Source organism: Marmota flaviventris, chromosome 3, assembly GCF_047511675.1.
Source record: "Marmota flaviventris isolate mMarFla1 chromosome 3, mMarFla1.hap1, whole genome shotgun sequence".
Classification (NCBI taxonomy): Eukaryota; Metazoa; Chordata; class Mammalia; order Rodentia; family Sciuridae; genus Marmota; species Marmota flaviventris.
The window spans coordinates 59,208,518-59,220,304 of NC_092500.1; positions in this window are offsets into that span (position 1 = coordinate 59,208,518).

Below are 11,787 nucleotides of genomic sequence, written 5' to 3' on the forward strand. Positions count from 1 at the left end.
AGTGGCTACACTAATTTTCAGTCCCACCAGCATTGTAAGAGTGTATCTTTTTCACCACATCCTCCCCAACATTTATTGTTGCCTGTATTCTTGATGATTACCATTCTGACAGGAGATGAAATCTTAGAGTAGTTTTGATTTGCATTTCTCTAATTGCTAGAGACGTTGAACTCTTTTTCATGTATTTGTTGATCAATTCTTCTGTGAAGAGTCTGTTCAGTTCCTTAACCCATTTATTGCCTCATTTACATTTTTTCAAGGTTTCAGAGTATAGTATATTCAGCATTTTGAAATTAAAAATGATTATATACAATTGACTTGTTATTCATGATAAATTCATTCTCCAGACCCTGAATACTATACATTTTTAAGCATGCAAAAGAGTGTCATATATTATTTATTTTTTTTTTAATATTTATTTTTCAGTTTTCGGCGGACACATCTTTGTTTGTATGCGGTGCTGAGGATCGAACCTGGGCCGCACGCATGCCAGGCAAGCGCGTTACCGCTTGAGCCATATCCCCAGCCCTATATTGTTTATTAAAAGATACCTATATATAAGTAAATAAATGTGATTTCAAATCTTAAATGCTAAAGTCAGGAAAGTTATTACTTTTGGAAAGAAAAACAGGGGTTTACAAGAGCCTTCAATTGTACCTAAAAAAAATATGGAAAATGTAAAGATTTGTCATATCTAGATAATGGATACGAGGATGTTATTTTATTCTCCGATGTTTTTGAACAGGAGATACAGAAAGACATAACTGTCTGAAGCTAAGTCTTCATAAAAGAGGAAGATGAACAGAAAGAATCAGAAGACACAGGAAAATGACATTCTAGGCATTGTGAACAACATGTACAGAATAATACCACATTTAAAGTCTGTTTTAGGGCTGGATGTGTAGTCCCATTTCTACAGGGCTTGTCCAATTATGTATAAGGCCCTGGGTTCAATCTCTAGCACTGCACAAAATAAATTAAAAATTAAGACTGTTTTGGGTTGGTGTTGTGGCTCAGTGGTAGAACACTTGCCTGGCACATGTGAGGCACTGGGTTAGATTCTCAGTGCCACATATAAATAAATAAAGGCCCATCAACAACTAAAATATATGTAAAAAAAAACAATAAGACTGTTTTGAAAAACAAAAGTACAAGCTTCAAGTGAAGCAATAGGAGAGTAGTCTGCCAGGGACCCTGTCAGGAATGAACTTTGGGAGCTTTCGAGGAATATTAAGCAGTATTTCAGAGATAACACAACAAAGAAATAGACCTAGACTAGAAAAGAGGGACCAAGTAGGAGTCTGTTGCAACAATCGAAGACGAAGACAGTTAAGAATTTGAACTCTGGCAGTGGCAATGGGAATGCAGAGGAGAAGACATATTCCAGAGACGTGAGAACTAGAATGAACAGAGCTTATTGACTACATGAATGAGGAAGCACAGCAGAGGAAGAAGACTGGAACTTACTCCCAGGTTCCTATTTCGGGCAACTGGGTTGACAAGCCAGTAAACAAGATCAGGAAAAGCAGGAGGAGGAACTGCCTGCTGACCCAGCATCCCACTGAAATCTGTTGTCTGCCCCAACCATTTTGTACAACAGATCTGGCCAAGATCATCAGTGACTTCCTGCCTGCCAAATCTGATGAGATTTTCAGTCTTCATCTTAATTGGTCATACTCTTTTTTCATAACCCTCTCTTCTCCTCCCTGGACTCCTGTGAAATTCCTCTCTCCTAGCTCTCCTTCTGCTTCTCTTACTATTCATTCTCTTTGTTTTTTACTTGCTACCCAATTTTGAAAGTCAATATTCTTTTTTTTTTTCTTTAATGAATCAGTTTATTTGAACAAGTTTTAAAAAGAATGATTCACAGTCAGGGAGCATCAGAGTAGGGGCACAGGATCAAGCAGCACTTACATAGAGGGAATAGATGGAAGGTACACAAACAGCTCAACTGGTTACAGAGAGAGGTTGGCAGATTGCAAATGGTGTTTGTCACATTTTCAGTTCAGATCTCACTGCTGTTTCACTGGGATGCTCTTTTTTTCTTCTTCTTTTTCTTTTTTCTTTTTTTTCTTTCTTTTTTAGATATACATGACAGTAGAATACATTTTTTAAAAAATGGACACAATACCTTTATTTTATTTTATTTATTTATTTACTTATGTGCTGAGGATCAAACCCAGTGCCTCACTGTGGGCTGTTACTTCTTCATTGGCCGAGAGTTTGCGCCACTTCAGAGATTGGAGGTGCAGGTGACGGATCACATGCCATTCAGTGTGTCATGGACCTAAGCTCCCGGAAGAGAAGCAGTCTGGGCGCCATCTTTACCAACACTCTTGAGCTCCCGGAAGAGAAGCACTCTGGCCGCCATCTTTACCAACACAAGGAACCTGAGAAATCATGAAAAAGTCCCAGGGGAATGTGGTTCCAAAAACTAATTCTGCAAATCACTCCTGTTACAGCTCTTAGAGTAAAAACCCTCCCAGCAATGAAATTTACTCTTACAAAATAGGAGGCATATGAGTTGGGGAAAATCCACTAAGTTTTGTGCAGGAAGACAGATCTCTAGGAATGTTCGTATAAGCATTCTCTGCACAGAGCTCATTTTGACCAGAGCTCATTTTGACCACTTTGCAGTCAACAACCTGGCCTGAAGTTCGTGAATGATTCCAAACCTCTAGCTTCAACCCAGATCTCTCTCCTAAGATGTGGCCCTTACAGTCTGCTGAACATCTCCACCTGGGTTCATCCATTCATTCTGTGGACATAGAACCTCTGCTATCAGTTAGGCCTTGTATTAGCTACCGAAAATAACAGAGTGAATAAAGTAGACATGATATTTGAATTATTTATTTTTTTTTATTTTGGTACTGGGGATTAAACATGGAGGGGGTACTCTACCACTGGGCTACATTCTCAGTCTTTTTTATTTTTATTTTTTATTTTGATACAGGTTCTCAATAAGGTGCCCAAGCTCTCTTCATAATTGTGATCTTCCTGCCTCAGCCTCCTGGGTAGCAGGGATTACAAGCAGGTACCTCCATGACAGCTTGAACTTTTTTTTTTTTTTTTTTTTTTTTTTTGATACCAGGGATATAACCCAGGAGCGCTTTATCACTGAGGGTCTCACTAAATTGTGATTCTCTTGTCTCAGCCTCCCAAGTTGCTGGTATTACAGGTATGCACCACCACGCCTAGCTTGAATTCTTAATACTTATAGTCTTAATAAATAAAACAGATTTATTAAACATATACTCTCACAAATAAATATATATGTGTGCATGTATTACATATATACATATGTATAAAAGAAAACCAGAGGTTACTAGGCAAATATCAAGCAGTAACTTAAACTCCCACATGTCTAAAACTAAAACAATCACCATCTGGTCCTCCTTCTTATTTTCATGTTGTTTCCTATCTGCTCATGTAGTCAACAAATCTCAATTAATTTAATTGCCTATGAGGTGCAAAATAACCCCCTTCCATCCAGTAGCCCATGCCTGAAACCTAGGAATTGTCCCTTTCCTCTTCCCCCATATCGAGTCAATTTTAATTCTACCTCCTTAAGTCATTATGTCCATTTCATCCCTTCTCTTTCCAATTACTGCCTTAGTTCAGGCCATGAATATTTTTCACCTGGAATCCAGCAACAGTATCTAAGATTTTTCTACCTCTGATTGCTCTCTCCCTTCCTATTTGACCTCCATAGGGCTCCAGAACTGATTTCTAAAACACACTCTAATAATGTTTCTCCTTTCATGGCTCCCCCTTGTCTTCAGACAAATCCAAATTCCTATGAAAGAACAAGATCTGATGTTGAGTTGTGATCTTTTTATTTTAAGCAGTCAGTCTGCAAGGGGAAAGATAGACCCCAAGAGTATGTGGTTTTACAACTAACCAGAGAGCCTATGCAATATGCAGTTTACTTATCAAAGTCTGGTAGGTTAATTTACAGTTAAGGTTTTAGAAATTCATTTTTTATACCAAACCCATTTTATAGATCAAAGAACAATTGCAATGTCCTATAACACTTTTTTAAATATATATATTTTTAGTTGTATCAGACACAATATCTTTATTTTATTTATTTATTTTTATGTGGGGCTGAGGACCAAACCCAATGCCTCACGCGTGCTAGGTGAGCACTCTAGGGCTAAGCCACAACTCCAGCCCTCCTATAATATTTTTTAAATTACATTTGTGGTCATCGCTTGATTTGTGGTTAAAGGAAACATTCCTGTGAGATTAAACTAAAATTTTGGCATTAAACAAATATGATAGCACTTTCTGCTACTTTTCTGTAGTTTATAATAACAAGAGACAGAATCTATCATATTTACACTGAAATATAACCTTGGCCCCACCATGACAGTCTTCCTTTGTTTACTGTGCTCCTACTTCAATAGAGCATATTCTCAAAGCTCTCCTTCCTTCCCTTATTGAAAAGGAAAATAAGTAGCACAAGAGTACTTCAAGCTTTCAAACAACTTGTTTCAACAAGATTTTTACTCCCTAGGCTTAGTATCAACTATTGATATGATCAGTATTTTATTTTCATTTTGACTTAAGCTGAATAAAAGTAGACTATGAATAATTTTAACTTCCACACTCCTTAGCTTGGCATGCAATGCTCTGTCCATGGCTGGTCTCTTAGTCCCATCTCTTGCTTTCACTTTAAATGTCTATATGGAACTATTGGCAACTTCCTGAAAGTGCTATGCCATTTATACTTTGAGCTTGTGTTTCCCATACCAATCTTATCAACATCTTAAGGAACAGGCTGATGCCAATTCATAGCTGGGTTAAAAATGCATCTATAACATTTCATTTTACTTTTTCACTTGTGTCTATTGCCCCTACTAGACCATAACTTTCTTGGAAGCAGAATCATGTCATTAATTTTTTTTTCTCCCCAGGGCCTACCTAAGTGTTCAACACAGATCATATTAGTCCAGGTTCCCCAGAGACAGAAGCTACAGATTTTTTTTGTATATATATATATACACACACACACAATTACAGAAGCTGAAGAATACCACACAGGCTGTCTGTACACTGGAGACTCTGTGATGCCAGTAGAGTGGCTCAGTCCAAGTCCACAGGCCTCAGAACTAGAGGAGCCACTGGTATTAACTCTGAGTCTAAACCCAAAGGTCTCAGAATCTAGGGAACCATAGGCATAAATCCTGGAATCCAAAAGCCCAAGAACCCTGTAGTTATCATGTCTAAGAGCAGGAAAAAATGCTCTAACTACAGAAATGAAGAAATCATCTTTTCTTAGCCCTTTTTGTTCTCTCTGGGCCTATTATGGTTTGGATAGGAGGTGTCCCCCAAAAGCTACTGAGTAAATGCAGATTATGAGAGCTGTAACCTAACCAGTGGATTAATCCATTTGATGGATTAATAATTTGAATGTATTACTGGGTGAAAACTGTAGGCAGGTGAAGCATGGCTGGAGGAAGTGAGGCACACACTGCTTCCTAGATACCATGAAGTAAGAAGCTTTCCTCCATCATGTCCTTCTGTCATGATGCTCTGCCTTACCTTAGGCCCAGAGCAATGGAATTGACCCACCATTGACTGAACTCTGAAACCATGAGCTCAAAATACTTTTCCTCCTCTAACTTGTTCTTAGGTATTTTGTTCACAGTGACAAAAATGTGACTAATGCAGAGAGGGCCCCTAGTTGATGGGCTGGTTGCCCACCCACACTGAGGATGGTTCTTCCCCATTGAATCAACCACTGACTCACACCAATGTCCTCTGGAAGCATCCACATAGTTAAACTCAGAAATAATGCTTTACCAGTTTTCTAGGTATTTCTTAATCTATTCAAGTTGACACCACCTAGAATTAACTATCATACATACATTCATTAATTATTTGTAGAAACAATGAATGAATTAAAGGACTTGAATGAACCATGCCTGTACAGAATCGATCACCATTTTAAATGCTAAAAATGTCCAGAATAATAATAAGAATTGAACTGGAAGGGAAATGCAGGCCATAGGTGTCCATGTCTGAGAGAGACTTGGGGCTGACAGATATATCCAAAAAGGCTAGAGGATGGTATTGCCAAGTAGTGTAAGGACTGAAGAAAAGAATGTTTTGTAACTGTTGATGAAGTCACAATGGAAAAACCAATAGAATGACAATACTGCCCCCCAGTGGCCTTTGAATAAAGGCCTTTGCTGGGGCCTTATTTCTCCGAACTATGAACTGTGTGTGTCAGATACTCCTTAGTTTATCTCATTTAACCTTTACAGTAACCCCTTAGAGAGAGATAGCATATACATGCAGACTCTAGAACTCCACTTAACATCTCTCCCACTTATTAGCTAAGTAACCTTGGACAAATTACTAAAATTCTCTATTATTTCCCCTTGTGTAAAATAGGAATATTATTAGTACTTACCACATAAAGAATGTGTCTTATAAATAATAAGTTATTTATTTATACCAGGAATTGAACCCAAGGATACTTAACCACTAAGCCACATCCTCAGCCCTTTTTATTTTTAATTTTCAAACAGGGACTCTCTAAGTTGCTTAATGCCTCACTAAGTTGCTGATACTGGCTTTGAACTTGTAATCCTCCTGCCTTAGGCTTCTGAGCCATTGGAATTACAAGGCATGTGCCACTGTACTCAGCAAGGAATACATGTTTAAAACAGCATTTGATGGCAGGGAAAAAAAGCTATATAAATATTAGTTATTATTATTCCCTTTTCCTAATAAGAAAAACAATGTTAACTAAATCAAGCATTGTCTTAGTCTATTTAGGCTGCTACAGCAAAATACCACAAATGAGGTGGCTTATACAATAAAAATGTATTTAGATTCATTGTCTGGTATGGGCCTACTTTCTGGGGTGTAGATGGTGTTCTCATGTGATGGAAAGAAAAGGCAGCTCTCAGGGGCCTCTTCTATAAGGACACTAAGCCCATTCACAAAGGTAGAGACTTCAAGAGATAATCACATTCCAAAGGTCCCACCTCTTAAGGTTATCACATTAGGTTTCAACATGGGAATTTGGGGGAGACACAAATATTCAGACCACAGTAAGCATAGTAGGAATGAAACCCGAGGAAAACCTGATAAACCCTCTAGTTTCACTTGCTTTTAGTTATTTGTTTTTATCATCAATTTAAGAATTCATATAGTTAAGCAATATACTCCCACTCCTTTTGCTATAGATAATACCTCTGACATATAGGTCACATAATGAAAACAATTGCCTAAATTGTTTTTCAGAAACTTAAGTCTGCTTCTGTCTGTCTCAAACCAGTTGAAAGCACCAATACTTTACTTGAGCCTGCACAAATGCCCAATGGGCTGGGCATAGTGGCACACGCCTGTAATCCCATCGGCTCAGGAGGCTGATCCTACTGATCACAAGTTCTGGGCCAGCCTCAGAAACTCAGCAAGATGCTTAGCAACTCAGTGAGACCCTGCCTCTAAATAAAACACAAAAAAGGGCTGGAGATGTGGCTCTGTGGGTAAGTGCCCCTGAGTTCAGTCCCTGGTACCAAAAAAAGTGCCCAGTGGGTGGCCTTCAATGTCAGAGGGCCCAAACCTCTACCCTCAGAGCACATTGATATTGCCATTTTCCGAACATAAAGAGCCATGAAGTTTTTCTGTTGGTTTGTTACTGGGGATTGAACTCACTCACGGGTGCTTTATCACTGAGTTACATCCCAGTCCTCTTTATTTTTTGAGACAGGCTCTCTGTATGTTGCTGAGATTGGCCTTGAATGTGGGATCCTCCTGACTCAGCCCCCCAAATTGCTGAAATTAAAGGCATATACTGCTACCTCTGGATAAATAGGGGAATTTTGAAAAACTCAACAAAATTAGTTGTGAAAGGCAGTAACAAGGTGTAAAGGACGATGGAAAAGCTCTATAAACTCAACAAGCCAAAACTACCATTTACCTGTCCGAGATTTTATTAGCAGGACCATAGCAGCCAGTCGCAGAGGAGAAGGGAGGAGGGAGGGGGGAGAGAGAGAAGGAAGAGAGAGAGGGGAGAGAGAGAGAGGAGAGAGAGGAGAGGGGAGAGAGAGGAGAGAGAGTAAGAATAAGAGAGCGAACACGAACAGGGTATTGTTATTTATGGGCTTAACACAGGATGAGGAGGAGCAAGGCAAGTGGGCTGTTACTTCTTCATTGGCCGAGAGTTTGCGCCACTTCAGAGATTGGAGGTGCAGGTGACGGATCACATGCCATTCAGTGTGTCATGGACCTAAGCTCCCGGAAGAGAAGCAGTCTGGGCGCCATCTTTACCAACACTCTTGAGCTCCCGGAAGAGAAGCACTCTGGCCGCCATCTTTACCAACACAAGGAACCTGAGAAATCATGAAAAAGTCCCAGGGGAATGTGGTTCCAAAAACTAATTCTGCAAATCACTCCTGTTACAGCTCTTAGAGTAAAAACCCTCCCAGCAATGAAATTTACTCTTACAAAATAGGAGGCATATGAGTTGGGGAAAATCCACTAAGTTTTGTGCAGGAAGACAGATCTCTAGGAATGTTCGTATAAGCATTCTCTGCACAGAGCTCATTTTGACCACTTTGCTCACAGAAGTTGGGACACCATGAATATTTTCAGGATTAGGCTAACAGCAGTTTTCTACAGAATCTAATCTCTCCTTGCTTCCCTAATATTACTTTAATGATTAAAATTCATAAAAATAATGGTTTTCAAATGACATAATACTGATGTGATTATCAGATGTTATGCTCGAATTCGGGACACCCAAAGACCACCAGAGACCCAAGATCGATGTAAGCAGCAAAGAGGTGTTTATTGCGAGCTAGCTCGGTCCTCCGTGTGCACACACAGCAACTGGTGACGCTGAGAGGCCCCGAGCCCAGGGTTTGCAGCAGTTTTATACATTCTTTGGAGAGGGCAGGGACTTCACATAGATCATAGCATCCCTTAGCAAATCATCACACACCGTGGGAAAATCAAATAACAACTCTAAAACATGATTAGCACATTCACTGGCCATTCACTGGTGGGAACAAGTTGGGTAGGGGTGATTGTTCAGTACAAAAGGGGTATTCATTTGAACTGATTGGTTTAAGCCAAGAGGGGTGTACGTGCTGAACTACCTGGTTTCCCAAAAGGTTATCAACTACCATAAACTACTGGGAGGGTCATCTGGCATCCCAGGTATTTCCCTGTCTCATGCTGATTGGTGGCTGCTAGGGGACTGCTATGGATCCCCACCTAGCCTGACTGAGTCAGGGACACCTGGCGCAGCAGATCTCTCCTGTTATTTGTAGATAAACAACTTAGCAGGGTGGGAATGTGCTTAGGAGTGCTCTGTGGGTCTTTCCAAGGACAAAGGCCATGTCCCTTCCTTGGACAGGTTTTGCTCTGAGATAGAGGCTGGTTTTTCACAGACTGCCCACCCCAGTCCATAATTGCAATGAGATATATTTTTACACAGTAAAACTGATTGGCAGACCTGCACATCAGTAGCATATTTTAAGCTCTCCATGATTCTGCAAATTTGCTCTAATTCATATTTTAGTATTCCTGGGTGTTCTGAGAGACTAAATCCAAAAAGACAACCGAATGGAAAACCCAGAAATAAATCCATGTATCATAGCCAACAGAGTTTTTACAAAGGTACCAAGAACATACATTGGAAAAGGGATAATCTCTTCAATAAAGGATTCTGAAAAAACTATATATACATGTGCAGAAGAATAAAACTAGATTCCTATTTTTCACCAAATGCAAAAATCAATTCAAAACGGACCAAAGACTAAATGCGAGACCCAAAACTATAAAACTACTAGGAAAAAAAACATAGGGAAAACATTTCAGTACATTGGTATGAGAAGAGTTTTTTGTTTTTTGGGTTTTTTTTAATAAAACCTAAAAAGCATAGGTAACAAAAGCAAAAAAAGACAAATGGGAACATATCAAACTAAAAAATTTTTTCACAGCAAAAGAAACAATCAGCAGAGGGAAGAAACAACTTGAAGAATGGGAGAAAATTACAAACTGTATTTCTGACAAGGGATTAATATCCAGAATACATAAGGAATTCAGACAACTCAAAGAAAAACTGATTTTAAAAGGATAAATTGATAAAAGTAGACGTTTGTCCAAAAAAAAAGACATAAAAATAGTCAATAAGTCAATGAAAAAATACTCTGTTAATAATCATCATGGTTATTAAAAATCAAAACTAAAATGAGATATCTTCTCACTCTAAATAGAATGGCTATGAGCAAAAAGACAAAAATGCTAGTGAAGACAGAAAGGGGAACTTATATACTGTTGGTAGAAAAGTAAATTAGTACAACCATTACTGAAAATAATGTGGAGGATCCAAAATAAATAAATAAATAAATAAAAACAGAACTACCCAATGATTAGCAACTCCACTACTGAATATGTATACAAAGAAAAGGAAACCAGCATATTGAAGAGACATAGGCACCCGTGCTTATTGTAGCAGTATCCACAATACCCAAAATAGAAACAACCTAAATGTCCATCAACTGATAAATGGATAAAGAAAATGTGTGCCAGACTAAGACAAGAGGATCACAAGTTCAAGGCCAGCCTGGACAACTTACTAAGACCTTGTCTCAAAATAAAAAATCAAAATGGGTGGGGATGTAGCTCAGTGGTAGAATGCTTACCTAACATGTATGAGTCCTATTTCAATCCCCGGAATTTGGGGGGTGGGAGGGGGAATGTGATACATACACAAAATGGAAATCTAATCTACCATTTTTAAAAAAATGAAATTCTTGGCTGGGGATATAGCTCAGTGGTAAAGCATGTGCTTACTATACTTGAAACCCTGGGTTCAATCCTCAGCACCAAAAGAAGTTAATTTCATAGGAGTAGAGAATAGTGGTTACCAGAGGCCAGGAGGGTAGGGAGGAGGAGGAGATGGAGAAGGGTTGGTTGATGGGTACAAAAATACAGTTAGGTTGGAGGGTTAAGTTCTAGCATTCTATAACACAGAAGGGTGACCACAGTTAACAAGAATTTATGATATATTTTAAAATAGCTATAAGAAGGATTTTGAGTTTTCCTAACAGAAACAATAAATGTTTGAAGTGATATGTTAATTATACTGATTTGATCATTATACATTGTATACACTTATCAAAATATCATATTGTATTCCAGTATTGTCCAAATATGTGCAACATTATGTGTCAATTAAAAATAAAAATAAGGGGGACTGGGGATATGGCTCAGCTGGGAGAGTGCTTGCCTTGCATGTACAAGGTTCAATCCCCAGCAAAAATATAAGTAAATAAAATAAAATAAAAATAAAGTGGTGTAGTTGTAGCTCAGTAGTAGAGCACTTGCCTAGCAGTGTAGGGGCACTGGGTTCAATCATTGGCACCAAATATAAATAAATAAATAAATAGATAGATAGATAGATAGATAGATATTGAGTCCATCTATGACTAAAAAAAAAAACTTTTAAAAATAAAATAAGGGCTGGGGACATAACTCAGTTGGTAGAGTGCTTGCCTTGCATGCCCAAGGCCCTGGGTTCTAATCCCCAGCACCAAATAAATAAATAAATACAGATGCAAAAAAAAAAAAAAAAAGAACTAAATACTTTACCTATAATAAACAGCCCAGGAAGCCAGCCTGCTATGTAAGAACTGTAGGAAATCAGATAACCCTCTCTGGTGATGGTGCAGGAGGCCAAACAATAACCTGTTTAACAATGGACCTAAAACGATGGGAATTCTACTAATAGGTGACAGCTTCCCTAATTTTGTCTCTGCT